Raw genomic sequence first — 25271 nt, forward strand, 5'->3', positions numbered from 1 at the left:
TGCTACCACCAGCTGGTACCGCATCGAAAACTTTAAGAGCCGTAGCATTTGTATCCATTCAGCCGACATGATTCAGCCAACGAAGCCGCTGGATCTATGTATATGTCTTCGTAAAGCTCGAACAGCTCATAGTTCTATCGTCTACGATACTCGTCGTCGCCAACGTGCAGAAGTTCAAAAATCATCCGCAGAGTCTTTCTCTGAAACACTCCAAGGGACGCCCCATCGGATATTGTCATCGTCCAAGCGTCTACACCATAGGATAGGACGGGCATGCTGAGAGTCGTATATAGGGTTAGTTCTGCTCTTCGAGAGAGGACTTAACTACTCAAGTGCCTACTTAGTCCAAAGTAGCATTTGTTGGAAAGAGAGATTTACCCAATACCCTCTTCTGTCTTTGCATCTTTGCTCTGAAACTGACTGTTTTCTTCAGAAACTCAGTCTTTGAAAATAAATGAAATTTGAAACAAATAACTAATTTATAATAAGAGGTTAGGGGTAGACTTTACCAATTTTATATTGCCACCGACCCCGTCTAATGAACAGTAGTCGGCAATCCTGAAATATCATTCGATGCCCGTTTCGATAGATCATCGAAAAATCCGAAGCGTGGCGCCTGAAAATGTTTCTAGTCGCAAAGCCAATGCAGTTTACCAAAGTCTGACATATGGCGGTGAATAAAAGGGCCTCCAGCAATTCAAAATTATTTTTACAGGTTTTACTTAAGAAGCGGGTTAGCAGTTCCTTTAACCTCTTCAGACCCAGGGTCAGCTGGATACCTTGTTACAGGTACATTGCAAGAAACTACTGTGCGTATGAGCAAGCTACACAGGGGATCTGAGAAATAGTTTTCCCGCGAAAGGATAGAATTGGGAAGATGTGCTTTGCGTCAATTCAGTGAGCGCTGGCCAAGTACTCAAATGTGTAAGCTCGCAATATCCTGGTTGGTCACGTTGGGATTTGAGGTGCTCGAGGGAGCTTCTAAGGTTTACAAAGCCTCTGCTCTCGAATTTTGTGGGTTTGCTCACAGGGCATTGTCCGCGAGGTACCCAGAGTCGACATAACTTCTAGTACTTTTTGCGTCAGCTGTCTGGGAGAGGAGTTGAAATCATCTCACCACTTTTTTTAGCTGTTCTGCTCTCGCGAGGCTAAAATTTAAGAATCTTGGCTCTTACTTCTTTGCAAAACGGTTGACACAATCGTAATTAAATCATCGTTCGGTCGTCACTTACCACCAACCTATTCTAGTTGTTCTTTTCTTTCAACTCCTTTTTCCTCTGCAATGGCATTACAGAAGGGAATTTGATTTTCTGGTCGAAGTGCGGTCTCTGCACAGGCAACTTTTTAACCTTACCTAACATAAAAACCAACTTAAACTAGCTGTATGTGAGCTTCGAGAATGCTCAACATCGGCAGGAATTATTTCCAGTGTGAAAAGAACAACATCAGTTTGGGAAGGTTAAGTGAGCAATTTGTTCCCACCAGATCCAGACGAATCCCACATGCAGTGTTGCTAGGGCTTTGCTAAAAATTGTTTATAAGACATGAGCATAAGCAATAAGCCACAAACAAATTTTGGTAGATTTCAATTTGATGCTGATTTCGTTTTATTTTTCATTTTTTATGAGCTGTTGTTTACTTTTGCCAAACTCACAAACCATAATTTTGTGTCTGCGTATTTACTTAGCTTGGATGTTATTTCTGTTATCATACCTTTAATCCATTTCAACTCAATGCTTATATACATACTTTCGCATATATTTCAGCGAAAACAAATGTGCAACAATAAAAAGCCTCGGAATACTTACTTACTTACCGGCAACCAGTTGAGGTGGCTTGGGTTGGGTTGTCGCGCGTGTCGTTGATATCACTAACCAGCCAGACGTTGATGGTTGTTTCCATTAAGTTTTTGTAATTTGTTTTGAATTATTTGTTGATTTTGTGATGGCGTGTGGTTATACTTTTTTCGTTTTAATTGTTTATTTGCAGGTTCTACAGCATTTCGCATGTCAATTGGGGGAGTTTTGCTTTGGCGATGAAATTCCATTAGTTGGCACTCGCTTTCATCGACTTACCTTCACCCTTTGTAGAATTGATTTCAGTAACCGTTATCTGCGGGAATGTTAGTTTCTGAAATGAAAATAAATGGGGCTAGTTGCAGTTGAAATAATTATTTTTTATGCTTTTAAAGAAACCTTAAAAGTAACTGCATTAAAAGTAACTACTTAGCATAAGGAGAGTTCGAGAGAGTGGCTGAAAGAGGAGAAAATGAAAACTCCCAAATAAAATGAATGGAGAATGAAGTAATACTTTCCACATAATTTTTGACATTGCGCTCATTTTCTGGTCATACCTCACTTTTGATTATTATAAAATTATTAAAAAATTAAATAAAATTAAATTAATTTAAAAAAATTAATTAAATAAAAAAAATAAAAAAATGTTTGTACTGGGATTGTTGTGGTCGGTTGTTTCATATGGCATAACTTTTCCATTTAACAAAAATATCAAAATAAGATAAAGCGATCCAGCTATTTTTCTTTGTCTTATTGCTACTCAATAGGAGTATTCGAAATATGCCAATGAAATAACAGCAATTTGCATGGAAACATTTCGCATATAAAGTAAAGATAAACTAAACTTGAGGTTTTTACCTCAATACCTGAAAGTCACATACGGGCAGCTTGCGATTCGTTTCCGGACCGTCTGAAGGCCATAGTCACGGCAAAAGGTGGTCATATTGAGCAAAAGTAAATTGGTTCTTAATTTTGTATTATTTTCTCACATTTTTTACTTTGAATTGAATAAAAGTAATTTTCCAAACTAAATGTATGGCCTTTTTAATTGATTACACTTCGAGTGCCGGACTTCCAAGGAGGATACGTTGAAAAACAATAATGCCAATTTCATTATTATTATTGCTTTTGTTGTGCTTACATCAGGAATATATCCATATAGTGTTCTTTCGCCCTGCTTCCGAGACGAACCCTAATATGTATCCGTAGTACCTGGAATACATCAGTGCTCGGCAGTTCTGAAGTATATGCCTTGCAGTTTCGTTCTATGCTGTACAGAATCTGCACATTTCTCACGAATATATTCATAGTTTTATCAGACAATAACTCAGCAATGTCTTGTCAGAATACCTCATAACTCAAAAGTGCTCTGGAGTGCTTCAAACCTGGTAGATGTATCATCATATATCCCTATGGGCTTCTTTATTTTATTTTGCTAGATCAAAAAGAGCCTGCTTTCCTTAGCCGAAGGTCGGTAAACTCATTTCCTTCAATGCGAATGTGATCCGGTAGTCAGAAAATCCAAACTTGATTATTAGTGTTGAATACGTTAAGTTTGCTAACACAACCCAATACCACTCATCTTTATACTGCATGCAATTGCATTTCTGCCTGAAAGATAGACATCTTAGCTATGGCCCAACTACACCAATCCGGGGACCTTCTTCAGCTACTGACCCTTGGTTGTACCAGAGAATATCACATTTGTTTATTATCGAATATTTTTATAAAACTAAACTTTGATGCATGTGCCTGGTATTCCTCGGTACCGCACCTTCGTTAACTTTTGCGTCGCCATAATTGCCTTCAATAGTTCATGTAAACTACCCCCATTGTTTCACATTATCTGCACAAGCCACTTCATTTCTAAACTACTTTCTATTATCATCTGTGGCGCAACAAAAGTATGCTTGGCAATTTCCTCTCAAATTGCACCCCATAGCTGATTAGTCTTTGATTTTTCCATGGAATTTTCCTTCAGCCAAACAAACACGCAATTATCCATTACGGCGCGTGCACGCAATTCTATAGGATTCAATATAAACCTCAACGCATTTCAAATTATTTCCGTTCATGCATGGTTTAATATGAACACGCATTTTTCAAATGGAAATTCCAGCGAAAGAAAGGCGAGCATCTGACTTGCGCGTTTTATCGCAAAGGAATATTGAAAAAGTTGGAAGGAAATAAATGTATGTGCATTAGGGCGGGTCGATTGGTATGGAACTATTTTTTAGACATTCTTCAAATGGAAATTCAGCGAAAGAAAGGCGAAGATCTGACTTGCGATCTTTACCATAAACAATATTGAATATTGAATTGGGCGGGTCAATTTGTATGGAATCATTTTTTCGACATCTTTCCTAGCAGATTCAGATTCTACATAAAATTAAAGTAATAAATAAAGGTGTTTTGGGATATAGCTCTAAAGTAAATTTCGAGCTCTCAAAATTTTAAGAGAAGCTACTCGTACACTTGTGTTCACTTAATTAAGTCACTTAATCTTTTTTTGCAATATTCGCAAAATTTTTTCAAGCCAAATTTTTTTGTTAATTTTTGGTGAATTTTTTTTTGCAGACGATGTTGAGAATTATCTTTCATATTAAGCACAAATTTGGAAGCCTTTTACATGGAAGCAAATGCTCAATATTGTATGCAAAAAAAAATAATATTTTATATGCAGATTTTATTTAAAGAATCGCAAGTTGGCGCTACGAAGTAAACTTTATGTAATTTTTTAATATTGTAATAGGAAAAGAGATTGCACTTTTCTTCTTGATGCTTTCCATTTCAATTCAACCGGGTCATGTTTTTCGATTTCGATGTAACTCAAATATGTTGCTCTCTGGTCAAAATAAAGAGACACGAATTTTTTTGTTCACCCGAAAAAAAATTTTTCCAGATTCATCGGCAATTTTGTTCTTCGGCTCAAAATCGATTTTTTTAATTATATAATATAAGGAACATATTTTTTTAAATGCTCATAACTTAGTCAAAAATGAACCGATTTTAATAATTTGGGTTCAAAATGATCGTTATTACTTGCACAAGCGACTTCATGTAGAAACAATTGCAAAACAGTAGTTGAAAATTTTTTATTTTGCAAAAAAAAAAAAACAATTCGAATTTTTTTCGAAATTCAATATTTCAAAAAGTGTATTTTTTTTTTATTTTTAACTTTTTTCAAATCAAGAGGACATCTCAAACTTCAATTGAGCTGAATGCGCAGTAGCTAAAATGAGTTGTTTTTGAGTAATGAATTTTTGAGTAAAAAACTTGTTTCGCACTTTTTGTTTTTTGCAAAGTAAAAAATTTTCAACTAATTTTTTGCAACTGTTCCTACATGAAATTGCTCCTGTAAGTAATGGCGATCATTTTGAAATAAAAACGGTTCATTTTTGACTAAGTTATGAGCTTTTAAAAAAACAATTTTCTTATATAATTAAAAAAAATCGATTTTGAGCCGAAAAACAAAATTGCCGATGAATCTTGAAAAAATTTTTTTTCGGGTGAACAAAAAAATACATGTCTCTTTATTTTGACCAGAGAGCAACATATTTGAGTTACATCGAAATCGAAAAACCCGACCAGCATAGCCCGGTTGAATTGAAATGGATAGCACCTCTTACAATTTTATGTAGAATTCGAATCGATGCCGAAAAAAAATGTCCCATCCTAATGTTCATATAATTATAATACATGCAAGGTGGCGCCAATTAATCATTTTTTAATATCTTTTTTACTAAATAAAAAAGTAAACACATTTTTTAACATGCTTTTATAGAAATAAAAATATTTTCATAAATACATTTTTACTAAATAGAAAAAAAATGAGTTTGAGTGATGGAAAAAAATAAATTTTTTTATATAAATAAAAGAAATAAATAAATTTTTTACTAAATTTTTACTAAATAGAAAAAAATTATTTTGTGTGATGGAAACAAATACACTTTTTTGTATAAATAAAAAAAAAACTAATAAATAAATTTTTTACTAAATAGAAAAAAATGATTTTGAAACAAATACATTCTTTTATATAAATAAAAAAGATAAATAAATTTTTTAATAAATAAATTTTTACTAAATTGGAAAAAATTATTTTGAGTAATGGAAACAAATACATTTTTTTATATAAATAAAAAAATCTGATAAATAAATTTTGAATTAAATTTTTACTAAATAGAAAAAAAATGAGTTTGAGTGATGGAAACTAATACATTTTTTTATATATAAATAAAAAAAATAAATAAATTTTTTGAATAAATAAATTTTTTACTAAATAGAAAAAAATTATTTTGAGTGATGGATACAAATACATTTTTTTATATAAATAAAAAAAATAAATAAATTTTTTTCTAAATTTTTACTAAATAGAAAAAAATGATTTTGAGTAATGGAAATAAATACACTTTTTTACATAAATAAAAAAAAAAATAAATTTTTTAATAAATAAAAGTTTACTAAATTTTTACTAAATTGGAAAAAATTATTTTGAGTAATGGGAACAAATACATTTTTTTATATAAATAAAAAAAATAAATAAATTTTTGAATAAATAAATTTTTATTAAATTTACTAAATGGAAAAACTTATTTTGAGTAATGGAAACAAATACATTTTTTTATATAATTAAAAAAATCTAATAAATAAATTTTGAACTAAATTTTTACTAAATAGAAAAAAATGATTTTGGGTGATGGAAACAAATAAATTTTTTATATAAATAAAAAAAAGAAATACATTTTTTAATAAATTAATTTTTTACTAAATTTTTACTAAATAAAAAACAATATTTTGAGTGATGGAAACAAATACATTTTTTTACATAAAAAAAAAAACTAAAAAAAAACAAAAACGGTGACCGCCGTAACCGAATGGGTTGGTGCATGACTACCATTCGGAATTCATAGAGAGAACGTCGGTTCGAATCTCAGTGAAACACCAAAATCAAGAAAAAGATTTTTCTAATAGCGGTCGCCCCTTGGCAGGCAATGGCAAACCTCTGAGTGTATTTCTGCCATGAAAAAGCTCCTCATAAAAATATCTGCCGTTCGGAGTCGGCTTGAAACTGTAGGTCCCTACATTTGTGGAACAACATCAAGACGCACACCACAAATAGGAGGAGGAGCTCGGCCAAACACCTAGCAGAAGAGTACGCGCCAATTATATATGGGGCATTCTTCGCCAACCGGACACCCCCATCTGCCCAGAACAGTTTTTATAAAAAAAATTTTTCCCTATGCCGAAATAAAAGCTTATGTCATGTACTTTAATTTGTCATGTGGCACTTTTTAAATATTCAAGATGGACGACGAATAGTGACAAATATGTTGGAAGCTTAACAAAAGATTCGAGTCTGCAGCACCAGTACCAGAAATACTAAAAAGCCATTCCTTCCAAATCTCAAACAAAAAGGAAGTGATTATTAAAATATTTTCCAATTCTCCAGAAGAAAAAAAAGTTTTACTGTGAAAAAAATCCTGTATTATGAAAAAAAAATTCCAATTTCAGCAATTTCTTTCAATATTTATATTCAGCAGCGAACCCAGAAACCCCCGAGCATCATGTCAATATTCGTCGTCCATCTTGAATATTTAAAAAGTGCCACATGACAAATTAAAGTACATGACATAAGCTTTTATTTCGGCATAGGGAAAAATTTTTTTTATAAAAACTGTTCTGGGCAGATGGGGGTGTCCGGTTGGCGAAGAATGCCCCATATATATATATATATAAATAAATAAATTTTTTAATAAATTGAATTTTTACTAATTACAAAAAAAGTATTTTGAGTGCTGGAAATCTTTATTTAAACTTTTAGCGTTTCACTGCTTGTCTATTTGCATACTCCAGCTGTCTAATTCACAAGTGTTAAATTTGTTTGACGTACGACGCAATTTGCAAAAATTATAAATCTTCCGATAAGCTGATTAGTTTTGCGCCACCTTGTGTATATTTATATAAATATGTCTAGATTTGAATATATTATGCGCAAAAATGGTATGCCGTTATTAACGTGAATTACGCATCTAAGTCGATTCAAATTGGTTGGGAATATTGGTACTTGAGTTAATTATTAAATTTAGATGCCCATTATATGGAAATCATTCGATTTTTGCTTGATCGATAAGAGGAAAAACCTGAACGAGCGGCACAAAACATGTCTCAGTTACAAGTTCATGTTAAAAAAATAATAATTTCCCCATCAACTAACTAACTTAGTAACATTTTTTCTTTTTTATATTTGCAGGTATGTGTAAACCGGATGTTAAGTACTAACTGTTTCGAAATGGTAATATAAAACAATATGAATTAAATTTAAGTCATAATCTATCTACTAGACTGTCAGCTATTAGTCGCCGTACTTACGAGTTAATATCTTACAGCATTTAATGCTTTGTTCAGGCAAGCAGCTTAATTGCGTAATTTGGAAGTGTAAGCAAGGCATTATTTAATGTCGATTTACCTACAGAGGCTCAATTAATAAGGTAAGGTGTGCATAAATTGAGACAGATTCACAATGTAAGCCTGTGAAGTATTTTCATTAAGAAGAGCAAAGTGTGTTCAATGCGAAAATGAAAAGTTTCGAAAGCGAAAACACAGGTAAAAACAAATTGTAAGTTAAATTTGGTGTAAACAAAATTTGTTGTAAGCAAATTTGTAATGAAAATAAATTTTTCAATAATCAATTCTATTTATTTATTTTTTTATTTTTTATCTCGAATAATCTCAAAATAATAGAAGAAGAGGTTTAGGTGTAAAATTTCATGCTGTTGCTTTAAGTAAAACAACGTGTCGAGATTGGTTCCGTCGCTTCAAAGATGGTGATTTTAATGTTGACGAACCTTCAAAGACGCTGAATTGGAGGCATTGCTCAATGAGGATCCGTGTCGAACGGAAGAAGATCTTGCTTCAGTATTAGGAGTTACCCGCCAATCCATTTCCAAGCTTTTGGAATGATTCAGAAACAGGGGCCTTGGGTTCCTTATGAGTTAAGACCAAGGAATATTGAGCGTCGTTTTTTCGCCTGTGAACAACTGCTCCACCTGCAAAAAAGGAAGCGGTTTCTTCATCGCATCGTGACGGGTGATGAAAAATGGATTCATTACAGCAATCCAAAGAAAATAAAGTCATGGGGACTGCCCGGTCATGCTTCTACGTCGTCGCCTCGGCCGAATATTCACGCTGCAAAGGTTATGCTTTGTATGGTGTTATTTATTGTGAACCATCACTGGGGATCGGTATCGACTTCAATTGATGTGATTGAGCCGAGCACTGCGCGAGAAGCGGCCGCAATACGCGGAGGGCATGAAAAAGTGATTCTACAGCATGACAACGCTCGGCCTCACATTGCCAAACCCGTTAAAACCTACCTGGAAGCACTGAAACGGGAAATCCTACCCCACCCACCATATTCTCCAGCCGTCCGATTATCACCTGTTCCGATTGATGGCCTAGCTGATCAGCAGTTCCATTCATATGAAGACATAAAAAATGGCTTGATCCGTGGATAGCCTCAAAAGATGAACAGTTTTACCGCGACGGTATACGAGATCTACCAGAAAGATAGGAAAAAGTAGTAGCCATTGATGAGCAATACTTTCAATGATTCACTTGTAACCTTGTTTTCAAAATAAAGTTCTATTTCCATCAAAAAAACAGCGGGAACTTAGTTGCGCACCAATTTATAAGTAGTTCTCTCTACCAGGTGTCGCAAAATTAATCACCCTTGTTTAACAAAAATCAGAAAAGACCTATTTTTAAATTTTTTACAAAATTAAAAAAATTAAAAAAAAGACGTTCGTTATTTTGAGAAAATATGAACATCTTGAAAGGAAAAAAAATTATCAAACGAGGGTTTTGAGCTGCTTCAAACATTCATTTTATTATACTAAAGTTTAATGGAGCACAAAAACGCCTACCAAAATGTTTTTAAAAAAGTTCTGATTAAGTATTTTTAAATTTTGATGAAAATTTGTCGAATTATTATTATTTATTCCTTGGAACAACTCAAAGCTATGCTTTCAATAATCAATTGCCATGCGTAGTTCACAATTGGTGTACAACTTCAAAGATGTGCCACTCTTTCAACGTCTTCCAACGCCTCTTCCTATATCTTTTGCCAAACGCTTAACTCCTTATTTGACTCCACGAACCGAAACTCTCGCTTTCAGCGCGCACCGTTCTCACACAAATCACCTTCGGTCGACGTCGTGATTTTTTCTCTTGCGGATAGCACTCGAAAGCCATTTTCACATTGTCGGTGTTGACTTTCGATGCATATAGCCAACTTCATAGAGATAAGAGATAAGAGTTTATTAAGTAGAAAACGTTACAATATTTATGTTATCGCACAATTTACAGAATATGATATAAAACTTAATTCTACATCATTATATTTGTATATTTATCGCAGGTTTGGTTTTTTAAACGATTTTTTCTTTTTTTTGAAGGAAAAAACTACTATGAAAAACCTCCGCTATACTTCTTACAAGCTAGGGTTAATCTGTACGCATTTAAGTACCAGGGCCTAATTTAACATTAAGAAAGTTCAGTTATTAGTAGATTGTCCGAAAAACTGGAACGAATTTTGAATCTTTTAGTCAAATTTTGTATTTGATCTGACAAAATCTTAGTTTTTGATTCATCATGAAGCTTTCTGGTGGAGAAATGCCATGGGAGTCGTAGCATCATTTTGAGTACCATATTTTGGCAGATTTGCAGTTTCTTAACATGTGACTTTGCGATATTACTCCAGGCTGGACAGGCATATAATATTATTGGCTGAAATATAGACTTATAAATTATTAGCTTATTTTCATCACTTAAGCCTGAGCGTCTATTTATTAGGGGATATAACATTTTAATCGCCAAATTTACTTTCTCCTGTATGTACTTTACATGATCGCAAAAAGATACTTTTTTATCAAAAATCACCCCCAGATATCGTACGGTATTGGCCCACGGGATATCATAACTACCTAATTTCAAACCTGTACTTGGTATAAAGCAATGACTTCTTTTTCTAGTGAAAAAGATAGCTTGCGTCTTACCAATGTTTAATTTTATTTTCCAAGTACACAAGTAGTCTGCCATGTTTTGTAGTGCATCTTGAAGTTTGGTTACGATTTGGTTACCAAACGCATGCGAATAAAATATGCCAATGTCGTCTGCGTACATGGCATATGAACAGTTGGCTAATTTGGGAAAATCAGAGCAATAAATAATGTACAGTAAAGGACCAAGTACTGATCCCTGGGGAACTCCAGCGGGTAATTCGATCATGTCAGAGTATTCGTCATTCAGAGACACGCAAAAGTAACGATTTTTTAAAAAGCAATTTATGATTTTTACTAGTGGTAACGGAAATTTTAAATTTATTAATTTGTATATAAGACCATCATGCCCATATCGAATCAAAAGCTTTCTCAACGTCAAGAAGCATTAAACCGGTTGATTTCTTGTGATCGAAGTTAGATGTGACGTGATTATAGATTCGTTTAATCTGATGAGTCGTACTATGATGTTGTCTAAATCCAAATTGCTCGTTTGGTATAATCTTATGGGTGTCTAGGAACACGGATATTTTATTTTTGATAATTTTTTCAAAAACCTTGCTTAAGCTGCTTAGAAGACTAATAGGGCGGTAGCTATCAGCTGCGTTTGCTGGCTTGCCCGGCTTGCGAATTGGAATTATTTTAGCAGTTTTCCACGCATTAGGGAAATATTGCAATTTGATGCAAGAGTTTATCAAAAAAGTAAAATATATCACGGCCTCTTTGGGTAGGTGTCTGAGCATAATATTTTTTATTTCATCATGCCCTGCAGATTTCCTCAGTGGTGCATCATGCAGAAGATCCTGAACATAATCTGAATCCACGTATTCAGTTAGTGGAGTGTCTACTTCTTGCGAATTTAGTTGGTTTATAGCTGTATCAACTAAATTTTAGACGTGTGGAGATCCTAGTTGATTGGACACCTTATGATTTTCTAAAAAGTTATATGCAAACAAATTTGCTTTTTCGTGACTTAAGATTAATGTCTTATTTGACTCACGCAGAGGTGGGATTTCTGAATGTTTTCTTCGCATTATTTTACAAATGTTCCAGAATGGCTTACTTCTCTTTTCAATTGAGCTAAGTTTCTTATTCCAGCTGGCATTTCTATACTGAAAGATCTGTTTGCGGATTTGCACAGAGTAATGTTTTACTGCTTCGTAGTCAGAGAGCTGTCTGTAATGACTCCATTGTCTACGAAAATAATTTCTAGTTTTTATTAAATTTAAAATGTATTGGGGTAGTTTGAGAAAATTGGTCTTCAAAGTTTTAAGTGGGACTGAACTTCGTACTGCTGCTATTATTTTTTCACTGAACATTATTACGTTTTTATCAATATCCTCCGTGGAATCAATTAAATCAAGGTTGGTTGACCAAGTACATAAAGAATTTTTTAATGAGGATCGATAAATCTTCCAGTTTGTCTTATCGTAATCCATTATAAAGTTGTCGATATGCTTGAAATTTAAATTGAGATCAAATTTTACCGGTAGGTGATCGGAATCAAATTTGTTTATCGTTAAAGGCTGAGATATATACGTTGGTATATTCGAGAGTACCAAGTCAATATTGGATGGGGAAAACCTACTAGATGAAGGTATATATGTTGGATCGTTTGAGTAGGAAACGCTTATGGGGAAAAATGTGGTAAATTCATTGAGTATATTTCCCCAAGTATTTGCTTTAGAACAACCCCAGTTGCGATGCTTGCTATTAAAATCCCCGCAAAAAATATACGACCCATTCAAATTGAAAAGTGTTCTTAAGTCTTTTTTGTAACAATTCCGAAGCTCCGAGGTATTTGTTCCACCTGGAAAGTAAGTACTAAAAAGCTTAAATGATTTATGGTCAGAGGAGGTTATTTTAATTCCAATATTTTCAACTATTTCTGTATTAATATTTATGATATTGAATTGCATAGACTTTTTAACTAATATGGCAACACCACCACCTACTCCAATTTCCCTATCTTTACGCACACATACGTAATTGGGATGGTACAATTTATCAGTATGTTTTAGCCACGTTTCCGAGAGCATACATACATCAACATTAGTTTTGGTTAAAAAATCAAAAAGTTCCATAAACTTATTTCGGATACTGCGACAGTTCCAGAAAATTATTTTAAGCTGAGATACAGATATTACTTATTACTAGAGTATAGAAACTTAATTGCTAATTGTGCAATAGCGTTAAATTGATCATGTTTACTTCTACATTCTTTTAGTTTTTGTATTAATTCAAAAGTTAGTTCAGTGATTTCCCTTTCAGTGAACAAATTGCTGCTGTCACACATTGGCTCAGCGGTGCGGGCGATTGGGGAGCGCCACGTCAGCACTTTTCCAGATTCTACCGCTCTTGTATTGTCTACGTTATTCGTACGATTCGAAGGAAAAAGTGGAAACTGCGTGAGACCAAAGTCCAAGTTCGGTTGTGTATGCATATTAGGCGAAGACGGTGAAAGAGATGGGCGAGTATTTTGTCGATTATATTTCTCTTTGATGCGTAGATACGCAGCTCGATTGGGACAAGCAATATCATTCGACTTGTGATTGTCATTGCAGTTTGCACATTTGACTCTGTCGGGGACAATGCAGTCGGAGGTTTTGTGCTTACCAGCACAGTTACCGCAGTTCGGCCTGACATAGCAGCCGCGCTCTCCATGCCCGAACATTTGGCAGTTTCGACATTGCAATAATTTGTTTTTTATTTTACGCTGGAAGTCCCATCGTATAATAATGCGAAAAAGAGATTTTACGTCACGTTTGAGATCGTGCAGCTTAACTGAGCCACGTTCAAAGTATACAATGTAAAGAGTGTCTTTGTAGCCTTCGAATGTTTTTGTAACTATTTTAACCTCTGCACTTCAAACCAAGGGAGATTAGTTCATTTTTCACTTCGTCCGTTGTTTTGTTTTCAAGTCCGTAAAGGACAGCTTTAAACGCCCTTTGATTTTTATTATCATGCGTATAGAATTGGCAAGAGTTTGTCTTTAAAACTTCTTTAATTTTATTAAGGGGGAAGTCTACTGTGGCAAGGGGAAAAACAGGCTTATTTTCCGGATTTTATTTCTAACAAAATATTGCTCGTACATAAAATCTATTTAAACTCTTATCTTTATTATATATTTAAGTTTTTGAAAAAAAAATTTTAAGTCAAAATATTCAAAATGGCCGGTGTGGCACTTCTGCAAGCGCAGGCCCGCTTTTCTTAGGTGCCTAAACGGTGTACATGAAATCTTACGTTTCGGTGATCTAAAACAAAAAAACAAAATATTGTTATCATATACATAGTATTGACTCTCGTCTGACGTAGGATTATGTCGATAAAAAATTTTGGCGTTAAAAAAAAAATTCTTGAAATTTTTTTCTTTTTTTTTGCCTAAAATTGATGTTACTATTGTTTATAACAATTTAACAAATAACGATATCAAAAAAATTATATGTCAGACGAGAGACACTATTACAGAGAATATATAATTAAATTTTTAAGCTGATTCATTTATCAGAACTCGAGATATCGTGTACACCGTATACAAAAACTTAGTTTCGAGAAAAATGCGTTTAAAGTTTCAGTATAGCAGGTACGCGCTTTGGAGCGCTTCGGGAAAAGGTCGAAATTTCAACGAAGAAAAATTTAGCCAGCTGTAACACATATTGTACCTTATTTAAGAGGGTTCAAAGTAGTTTTTAAGCTAATAAAAAAAAATCGATTTTTCGAAAAATTCACAGTAGACTTCCCCCTTAAACGAAATGGATGATTCACTTATTATTTTCACACCGATGGAAATTTTTTTTATGAAAAAATCGATTATGCCTTTTTGTACTAAAAGGTTCTTAATAAAGTCACTATTTTGCGCGAGAACCTTAATGGCGGAAGCACTTCTTTTGTAGCTTTATTTTGTTGTGAAGTCACACTGCATTCCATGCCACTTTTTATCACCTTCTAGCGCCTGTAGAGGTGTCCAGAAGTTTTTCCTATTAATGTTTTTATCACTCACACTTGGAATTTTAGTGTCCATAATTTTACTCTGCTTACGAGAAGACATTGCATCTTCATCGTGATCTAGCGCAACTCGTTTAACAATTTTTTTTTTATTTTTTTATTTTCTTTTATTGCTATATTTGTTTATATACTATTTTGTTTAGTCACAGATGCAAAAGCAGGTCTGACTTAGTCAGCGGTAACACGACGAATGAGCCAACTTCATATTCTCTTTTTTTAATTACTGCGTTAATGGGTATGCTATGTGTGAACCCCTAGAGATCATCATTTGATATGGGGTTGGGCCAGAAAAGTCAGCCGATTATTCGTAGGCATTTTTTAGCGAAAGTGAGAAATTTGTTGTTGTTGTATTCATGTCTCTGAACTATGCAGAAGGACCAATTTAATGCTAGTGTTGAAAATCTCCAGTTTAGTATTTCAGGATATAACACTTGAGTCCCAAATTGTTTTCAGCTTGAAGAAAGCTACGCGCGCTTTGCTAATGCGGGAATTTACGCCAGAATCTTCTCCACCATCCTTCGCTATCGCACTGCCCAGATAAGCAAACTGTTCAGTGTCATCAATTGATACAGTGTCCGCACCCAGATGGATGGTTAAAGATTCCGCCACCGCTGTCTCCTCCAGGCGCATGAGTTTTATATTGGTGATGTTTATCTTCAGGCTCACCAGCCGTACGTTTTCCCCGAGATTTTCTATTTTTTTCTTTGTTCCGTTCAGCAAGTGTGAAAGAAAAGTAATGTCATCCGCATAATTGAAATTACGCAGCTTTAGAAAAGGATTCCACCGAATTCCATCCGGATTTTCGCGACCAGTTTACCTCAGGACACCGTCGAGCACTACTATAAATAGCAGAGGAGAAAAACACAGCCTTCTCGCACTCCATTTGTATCGCAAACTTCTCGCTGTGCTTTTCTTTAAAACGGACGCTATTTTCTCGTTCAGAATACAGCTCTTTTTTATTAATAGACGTTATTTTATCTGGTACGCCCCTGATCTGTAGTGCTTCCCAGATAGCGTTTCTATTGATGGCGTCGAAAGCACGTCCGAAATCAACAGAAAGAAGCAATGGAGAGGGGTAGCATTCTGCTGACTGCTCCACGATGATCTTGAGGGTATTGACCCCATTGTGTTCTGTTCTAAGCATGAGCATCCCCTCTGTTAAGGATGGGGAAAATACGGTTGAGGAGAATGAAAGCTAGAACTTTCTGAATGGTTGTCAGCTGCGTGATGCCTCCATACAACCTCTTGGCAACACTAGAGTTGAATTTTGTGGTTTACGTCAATTTTTCCTAATAAATAAAATTCGGGCTCTTAAACAGACTTGTCTTCTTTTACTTTAAATAACATAAGCTCCTATCAGCCATTCTTCAACAAGTGGAGTGCTGAAATTTAGCTTCAAGTGGCGCCATCAGGAAACATCATTATAATAGTGAATGAAAAATTATTTAGGAAAGTATCTGCAAATCTGAAAATGAAATATGTACTCTTATGGTTTTTTTCACTCGTCTGTCTAATTCATACAAATTTTTCATGAAAATTTAACATTTCTCAAAAATAAACATCTGTCAAAAGGCAATTTCAAAATTCAGCATTTTTGAAGTGAAATAACTAAACGCCAAAAATTTGGTGTTATTCAAGCGCATGAAAAACGCCAATTGAAAGGAAAAATTACATTCCCTAGCCGGTGAAGGAAAGAGCGAAAAAAGCAAGAAAACCCAACGAACATTGCGATAGACAGTGGCAGTCGATATGACTATCCGCGCAATTGACTCAGCATTTGTTGAACGGATATCTTAATTGGGAAATTTCATGTAAATAATAAATAATATATAAATGTGCTCTACATGATTGCTTACAAATCCTATTAATTGCTAACAAATAAGCTCTGAGCCGTGACAGGCAACGACAGGTGGTGAGCTGTGCAAGTATTAAAAATAGCCATATGAATTTTGTAGCAGTGGATTTTGGTAATATTCAGGCAGCGATATCATGCTGCGAATTTTTATAAAATTGAAGAAATTAAAAGGAAAAATTCAACTTACGAAACCAAATTATATTTATTGAAATTAAGTGTGGGCTTTGAAAAATTTAGCGCGAGTAATAAACGGAATACTTATGGATTAGTAAACTAAAATTCAGCAGAGAATGCGTGACGCTGGAAATCTTACAGCTGATATTTATTATAAAAACGGTAGTTCATATTCTAATAAAAGATAAATTATAGTCTCAGACTTAAAAAAAGTTACAAAAACCCGGCAAGGTTTTATTAAAATTTTAAAATTATAATTGAGTTTTTTTTTACTTTTTTCGATTATGCAGCTTTATATGATAATATTTACTATGAATAAGTTCGTGCGGTTTTACAACAGATGGCGTAACTTGATTATTATTCCATCGATCCACATTTCCAAACATTCATTGGAGAGCTACTGTCGTAAGGCACAAACGTCAGTATAAGTTTTTTATTTGAAGCGTAAACAACAATATTTTTACCACACTTGAAAATGTCGAATTTCGTGCCAAATAATGTGTTTTTGCGGGGAATTCTTCTTCATTATTTTAATATGAAGAAAAAAGCAGCCGAAAGTCATCGTATCTTGGTGGAAGTTTATGGTGAGCATGCTCTATCTGAGCGAACGTGCCAGAAGTGGTTTGCACGCTTTAAAAGTGGTGATTTTGGCTTGGAAGACGAAGAACGCGAGGGTGCGCCGCCAAAGTTCATGGATACCGAATTGGAGGAATTGCTCGATCAAGATCCGGCTCAAACGCAAGAAGAGGTTGCAAAAACTTTGGGAGTTGATCAATCAACCATTTCCAAACGTTTAAAAGCCATGGGAATGATCCGAAAGGTAGGCCATTGGGTGCCGTATGAATTGAAGCCAAGAGACGTTGAACGCCGTTTTATGGCATGCGAACAACTGCTTCAACGGCACAAAAGAAAGGGTTTTTTGCATCGAATTGTGACTGGCGATGAAAAGTGGGTCCATTACGACAATCCAAAACGTCGGGCAACGTATGGATACCCTGGCCATGCTTCAACATCGACGTCGGCGCAGAATATTCATGGCCTGAAGGTTATGCTGTGTATCTGGTGGGACCAGCTGGGTGTTGTGTATTATGAGCTACTGAAACCGAATGAAACGATTACGGGGGATGTCTACCGACGACAATTGATGCGTTTGAGCCGAGCACTGCGAGAAAAACGGCCGCAATACGCCGATAGACACGACAAAGTTATTTTGCAACATGACAATGCTCGGCCACATGTTGCACAAGTGGTCAAAACATACTTAGAAACGCTCAAATGGGATGTCCTACCCCACCCGCCGTATAGTCCAGACCTTGCGCCATCCGATTACTATCTCTTCCGATCGATGCAACATGACCTGGCTGACCAGCACTTCCGTAATTACGATGAAGTCAAAAAATGGATCGATTCGTGGATTGCGGCAAAACCGACCGAATTTTTCACAAAGGGAATCCGTGAATTGCCAGAAAGATGGGAAAAAGTAGTAGTAAGCGATGGACAATATTTTGAATATTAAATTTGTAACCATTTTACGTCAATAAAGTTTCAAATTTCGAAAAAAAACCGCACGAACTTATTCATAGTCCTATTAACTAATTTAGTTTGTCGGCCAACAAGGAAGAAAGTGCCAAAATTCGGTTTCGAATTGTGCCCCCATCCGCCTCATTCACCAGATTTAGCTCCCTATGATCCTTTCCTGGTTTCCTCGACAGAAAGAAAATTGGGTCAAATAAAGAAGAAATAATCGACGAAGTAAACGTCTAGTTTGATGGGGCTTCGAGTAATCATTGTATTTGGAAGGCATACAAAAATTGAGGAAGTGTTAGATGAAGTGTGATGAGCGAAAAAGACACTTTGTTGAAAACTTAATCTTTGCATTTATTTAAATTTTTAGATACTCTTTATTATAAGAAATGCATTTCATTCAGCTTGTTCATCTCTATCTTTCGTTTGCTTCCTGATTGGAAGAGGAACAGTTGGCCTTTTTTTAAGCCAAAAATGCCTCTGGGCCTATAAACAGTAATTTAGAAGTGCCCTGGAATCCTTGCGATACGAACCTGGTTGTTCTGACGTTCCAGTACCAGTTTTGACGTAGCCTGAAAGGAGTTGAGAGCCTTGATTACTGCCTGGCTATCAGTGAGGGTAGCTACATTTCTGTTCTGATACTGCCAGCATTCTAGCCAGCAATTTTTGGAAAACTACATATTTCGTTGGTTTTAAAATTTGTAAAATAAATAGAAAACAATTGAAAAATTTGATTAGTGCAGAGTGATGCTAAGCATTACCAAGTTTTATAGCTGAAAAGCAGTAGACCAATCGGTTGAGTTCTTTTTGTTTCATTAGAGTTCGAAAATAAATTTTATAATTTTTAGCACATTTTTGCTTACAGGTAGGTGGGTAATCCCACTATTTAGGACTGGTAGCGGCAGGCTAATTACCTACCCGATCTACCGCTATCAAAATATCATTAACGCAACCAAAGCAAGACTGAGTCTTGTTGAGGAGTTCCCGAGAGGAGTGAACAAGGAAAACAAACAAAAAATCTTTAAAAAATAAAAGGCATGAATGGTTCCACACAAAAATAATAATGATTGCCCAAATAATTTAAATTTTTGTGGTTTTATTTCTATTAAAATCCGATACCTCTAAATTTATCACCCTTTATATAATATATATTTTGCTTATAAACTGTAATTTTCAAAATCCGAAATATTGTAATAGTTATGGTTTGGAATCCACTAGATACATATTCGTGTATAAAAGCAACTGATAAAAACTCTATTTTGTTACACTTCCTTGAAGACGCACCCGAACGGTACAACTTTACATTGTAATGGATTTTAGCTGGATTTATTTCTTTATTTCCCATTAAAAGTGTTTGCTAATTACATGAATTATGAATTAAATACTAACTAATTATGAATCACTAAAATACATTTCGTTCGCTTCAGACAAAATCAAAACAACATTAAATAAACCGATTTGTATTCATGTAAATTTATTTCTGCATATTTTGCATACCTTTCGTTTGACTGAATTCCATTTTTAAACGATTCTGAGGCGCGCCAAATTCCTAAATATTAATGGACTGATTTTATTCACTATTAGGTAAGCGCTCAATAACTTTTTCAAGTCAATTAAATACCTATACGTGACTCGCTTTAGGATGGGGCATAAAAAAAAGTTAAAAATAAGTATAGCCGAAAGGGGAAAATAAAAAAGTTTTCTCAAAATTTTCCAAATTTAATTTCCGCTTCAGATATTTACTGTTTGGCACGCGTTCACGTTTTCGATGCGTGAATTTAAATAATTATAAAAAATTTGCCCCTGTTTTATGAGCTACTAAATGCTTCATGTTGAGGAGTGAACAAGAAAAAAAATGCTTCATGCAAGTACTCGTACAATATATATATATTGTGAATATATACATACATATCTGCATATTAATATACATACTTTTAAGATGTATTGTGAAATTGTTGTAGCCTCGCTAAATTGATGGACTTCGTTGATATATTTGTTTGTTTGCTTTTTGCCTTGACCAAACTTTTAAAAAACTCGGCAAATGTGGCAATTTTTATGCACCAATTAGACTTCATTGGGTGATGGTTTGAAAATGCCTACAATTGGCTAAAGCTTTTTTAAATAATATTTCAGAAAAATCCTTTTTTATTGTCATGGCCAAATTATTATTAAATTTTTTCGCTTAAAAATGAAACTAAAAATACTTATATATGTATGATATTTGCTGCTCCATCAATGTCAAGAGCTATTAAATTTTCCTAGTATTGACTCGTGACGATATGAAGCAAAAAAAAACAACAAAATTAAGTAATAAAATTATAAGAGTAATATTTTTAGTTTTATGTCGCTAAGCATCTACGAATAATAAAATATGTTTTATCGCCATTCTTTGCTCTATGAAGGGTGGTTTCTACCTAATAATTTGAAAAAAAATTTACAAAAATAAATTTGTTTCTCGTTTTTGTTTTTTCCTTGTTCACTCCACTCGGGAGCATAGGTCATCGACAAGACTCAGTCTTGCGTTGGTTTCGTTAATCTGCGTTTTTTTTTTTGACAGAGTAGGTGATTATAGCCTGCCGCTATCAGTCCTTCTTAGTCGTGCTTAGGAACAACGCCTTCTTACTGCTTGGAGCGCCATCTGTGTTTCACATTTTTCTGCCAGAAGGATCAATCTGATGGTTGAGGACTTTGCTAACTTTGGTGTGTCTGCGCTATTATCGCGATTGCGCGCTTCCCCTTGCTGGCGCCACCGATGCATTGTGTAACTGTGTATTGTTTCTTTGTTGTTGTTTTTTTGTTTTTTGCTTGTTTTAGCAGTCACAATGCCAATAATGCGCTGACCATTGTGCGGGAGTAGGGATGGGAAGGATAACGTTTTTTTTTGTTTTTGGGTGGAAGAATGAGAATTTTTTAGAAAGAGGGAAAGTAGGTAAATTTGGAAAAGTGTGAGAACCGTGCTTTACGTGGGATTTGAGCCCACAACCTCTGGGATGGCAGGCTAGTGCACTTACGCTAGACTACCGAGGGCGCCTTACTCTCATTACTTATGGAACAGTACTTCAGAGACAGGCACGTGGCTAGCTTCGCAGTAGCGCATCCAGTTTTCTGAGATCTTTGTGTTGGTTTCAGGGTCTATCTTACGCATAGATTGCTTGAAATTCATCTTAGGGCATAATTTGCACCTCATGGCAGCACACAAAAAAGTCTAATGGTGGCCAATTGATATCGACGAGACTGCTGATAATACGATTAGCGAATTTGATGCGCAAAAGGTCGATTGTGGCATCATGGGGTGTGTGGTATGGCGCGTCATCCTGCTCTAACCAAAAACCTTCGAAGTCCATGTGTTCTTTTTCTAGCCACAAAAAAATCGTTTATCATGCCTCTGTAGCGTCCACCGTGGCACGAAATGGCGTTTCCAGCAGAATTTTTCAAGAGTAATAGGCTAATGATGCCAACGCTTCAAAATCCATGGCAAAAAATCACTCTCTGAGGATACTTCGGCTTGTCGACGTTCACGTGTGGAACCACATTAATAGGTTGGTTTTTAACTAATTTTTATGAGACGTATAAAAGCATTTCAGTTATTGAAAAGTTGAGATTATTTGATAAATGTTTGCAGTCACAACTCATTTATGTTTTTAATACCCTTAATCGAAAATTTTCAAGTTATGATTTGTTGTTCACTAAGCTGCTGCTCCGCCTTCGAAGTTGACAATTTCTGTGTAATCTGCAAATAATTATTTACATATTTTCTTGTATTTCAATCAACTTTTAGCTGAAAATATTGAATTATTAAAAAATGTGTATTAATTTTAAACAAAAAGTTCAAATTTTTTACTTAGAAAAAAAAATTAAAAATTTATTACATTTTTTATTCTTCCAAACTTAAGTTACCTTGATTGTTTGAACCGTTGAATGTTATTGCCATCCTCAAGTAAATAATAATAATAAAATATTTTATATTTAAATTTTAATGAAGTTTTTGAATATAAGTGCCTGATTTTTGTATTTTTAATTTAATTTGAAAAAAAAAAAAAATCTTCGTACTACTATAAAAAACATATAAGCATATACTTTTGGTTTTGTGAAAATGCCTGATTTTGTGCCGAATAATCGACATTTGCCGGAAGTGTTGATTTTGCTCTTTCATTCGAAAAAAACGGCGGCTGAAGCGTATCCAGAGCTCCAGGTATTGCGCCGTCCGATTATCACCTGTTCCGATCGATGGCACATGATCCAGCTGACCAGCAGTTCCATTCATATTAAGACTTCAAAAAATGGCTTAATCCATGGATAGCCTCAAAAGATGAAAAGTTTTACCGCGACGGTATACGAGATCTTCCAGAAAGATGGGGAAAAATAGTAGCCAGCGGTGGGCAATACTTTCAGAATAAAGTTGTATTTTCATCAAAAAAAAAAAAAAAACAGCGAGAACTTAGTTGCTGATCGAAATCTTTATTTTCAACTTTCCGCACTCCATTGCTTGTCTGTTTGTATTCTGCAGCCGTATGCTTCTCGTACGGCGCCACATGCAAAAATTATAAAGCTTCCGCTACGGTGCTTAATTTTGCGTCACCTTGTATATAATTTTATATAATTTTCAAAATTTCAATTCCTATCTAGGCTGTATAACGTAAAAACAAACTATATTTTCATTTCAATGCAATTATTACTTTCTTTCTATTCTCCATCACATCAGAGAATGCGCGCTTGAAATAGATTTTATCCATTCAAAGCAATTATTTTGCATAAAAATACTGCCTTACACGAAATGTCTTCTTAGTTCGCTAACACAGCTTAACATACATAGTTGTGTTTTTATTTTTTATCCTAATGATATGCAACCTTATTTCGCCACAGTTTGTATGCCTTCTTTGGCATGAGTGCTAAAGCGCTTTATTTTGTTTGTTCAGAGATTTTCTTAGTTTCTGCAGTGCTTCTTCCTCTTTCAGTAATTCATGCTTGAGATTTTTCATTCACTATTTCTCATTTCTTTATGCTAAACAACATATTTGCATAAAGCACAGGCGCTTAATTTGCCATGGGTACCACAGGCGGTATGAGCAACCACTGTGAGCTGCTGGTTGGCAGGCATTTGCTCTTTTGTGTTTGTTTATGCTTTAGTTTGCTTTAGTTTTTGCGCATTTGCAATTCTAAAAACCTTGGCAGTGGTTCTGTGCTAAAGCATATTTTTATTATTTACAAAGTAAAAGGATTACGGTAGTTTTTGTTTTTGTTTTTTTTTTTCAAATATGGTGCTATGGTGGTTGAAAGAAATGCTGCTTGAAAGAAAGTTTTTTAAACATTATTTTTCTATTACAATAGGCAATGAATAATGTAAAATCAGAAATGGAGGAAAAGTAATAAACCTATTATTAAAGTAAATTCTGAATAGGAAACACTTTTCAATCGTTCCTAATGAGATTTGATTTGAAATTGAAATCACACAACAAATGTGAAAGGAAATTGGTAAGGAAAGCCGGTGCCAGTCAGCCATAATTTCAAACACTGAAGATTCAAATTCAATAAATGAATCAAAATAGTATTTATTGGGAATATTTGTGAATATTGTTCTATATTTTGTTTAACTTATTTCTGTAACGCTTTTCAGCTAAGGTGATGAATATTTCAAGGCCGTTTACTGGTATACTACTTAGTGTGATAATATTACTGCTCTCCATATTCAACTTTCACTGGCTGGCTTTTAAACTCTTAATAAACTACTACTCACTTTGAAAGTACGTTTAAAATGCCTCCAACATCTCTTGCAGCATAAAGATGAACTAGATTGTGGCAGGGTCGAATCCAAATATGTACCGTACTTCAAAATATATTAGAAAATAGTAAAATGGCGGCTTGCAGCTCGACTTAGGTTATTTTGTGCCCATCTTTTTATCCATTTCTGTTATAGAGGTTTTCACAAAGCTTGGTTCTTCATAGTCGACACTCTGCCTCAGTGGACGATCCCTCGAAGCTGGTGCGAAAACAGTCAATTACGACCAGCGAGCAACTCTAAATCAGTCCCTTTTAGACAAGCTTATCCATGATTTCGTTTTCAATCTATCTGTGATATTCTTCTGTTTGGTTATCTAGAAGGCTAACTAGAAAATCGCTACGACACCTTTAATGAAATGAATGGTTCTAAATTGATTTTAATTATTTCCAATTATTTTTTCTGGTGAAACGCTGAATAACAAGAAGTAGAAGAGAGGAGATTTTGAATGGTGGTGATTTGTGACTCGGCTAGCTTGAGAAGAACTTTTGATCCCCTTCCGTCCACCACATATCAAGCCATAAGGACCTTGTGCTTGTGCTTGCCTGGCATTTGCTGTGCTAAAGAGTTCTGTAGAATAAATAATTGAAGGTTTGCGCTTCGACCCAAATGTCTTCAGTGCGCTCTTCTCATTACAATACCTAAACCAAAGCCAGCTCACTAAGTAAACCCAAGGTGAAGCTTGATTGCATATAGCTGAGCTGACCTGTCTAGACAGGGCTCGTTTACCGGGGCGGCAGCCCTTGGTCGAAAAAAAAACTCAAGTCATTCCGATAACGTAGAACCGACTGCCATGGGAATGACCTTTCTGTGTGTACCGAGATGTTTAATTCTTCTCGTTGTAGCAACGCAATCTAGAAGAAGTTGTGTTGAAGTTTCCAGCGATTAATCGCAAAAACAAACAAGAGTCGATGGACAATATCCCGAGTGTATGTAGATAGCTGCGTAATCTGTGGCAACTTGTGAGAATGCCAGTCAGCATTCCCAGTTTGTCCTTGGGGAGGTTTATGAGATGCCTGAATTTCTGTTGATTGTACCCTCCCAATAAGTACTTATCCTGGTGTAGCCCCATTGTTCGGTGCCAA

At 34.9% G+C, this 25271-nt stretch overlaps 1 protein-coding gene across 4 annotated transcripts in view; it reads left to right on the top strand.

The window, feature by feature from the left end:
* Positions 1-25271, top strand: part of LOC128868881 (dentin sialophosphoprotein) — a 143762-nt gene that overhangs the window by 40917 nt on the left and 77574 nt on the right. For all 4 annotated transcript variants that reach the window (XM_054111445.1, XM_054111446.1, XM_054111444.1 and 1 more), the window contains one exon: positions 8047-8088. The gene's annotated coding sequence lies outside the window, so the exon portion shown is untranslated. The remainder of the gene's footprint in view (positions 1-8046; positions 8089-25271) is intronic.

Source organism: Anastrepha ludens, chromosome 6, assembly GCF_028408465.1.
Source record: "Anastrepha ludens isolate Willacy chromosome 6, idAnaLude1.1, whole genome shotgun sequence".
In the NCBI taxonomy this organism is placed as follows: Eukaryota; Metazoa; Arthropoda; class Insecta; order Diptera; family Tephritidae; genus Anastrepha; species Anastrepha ludens.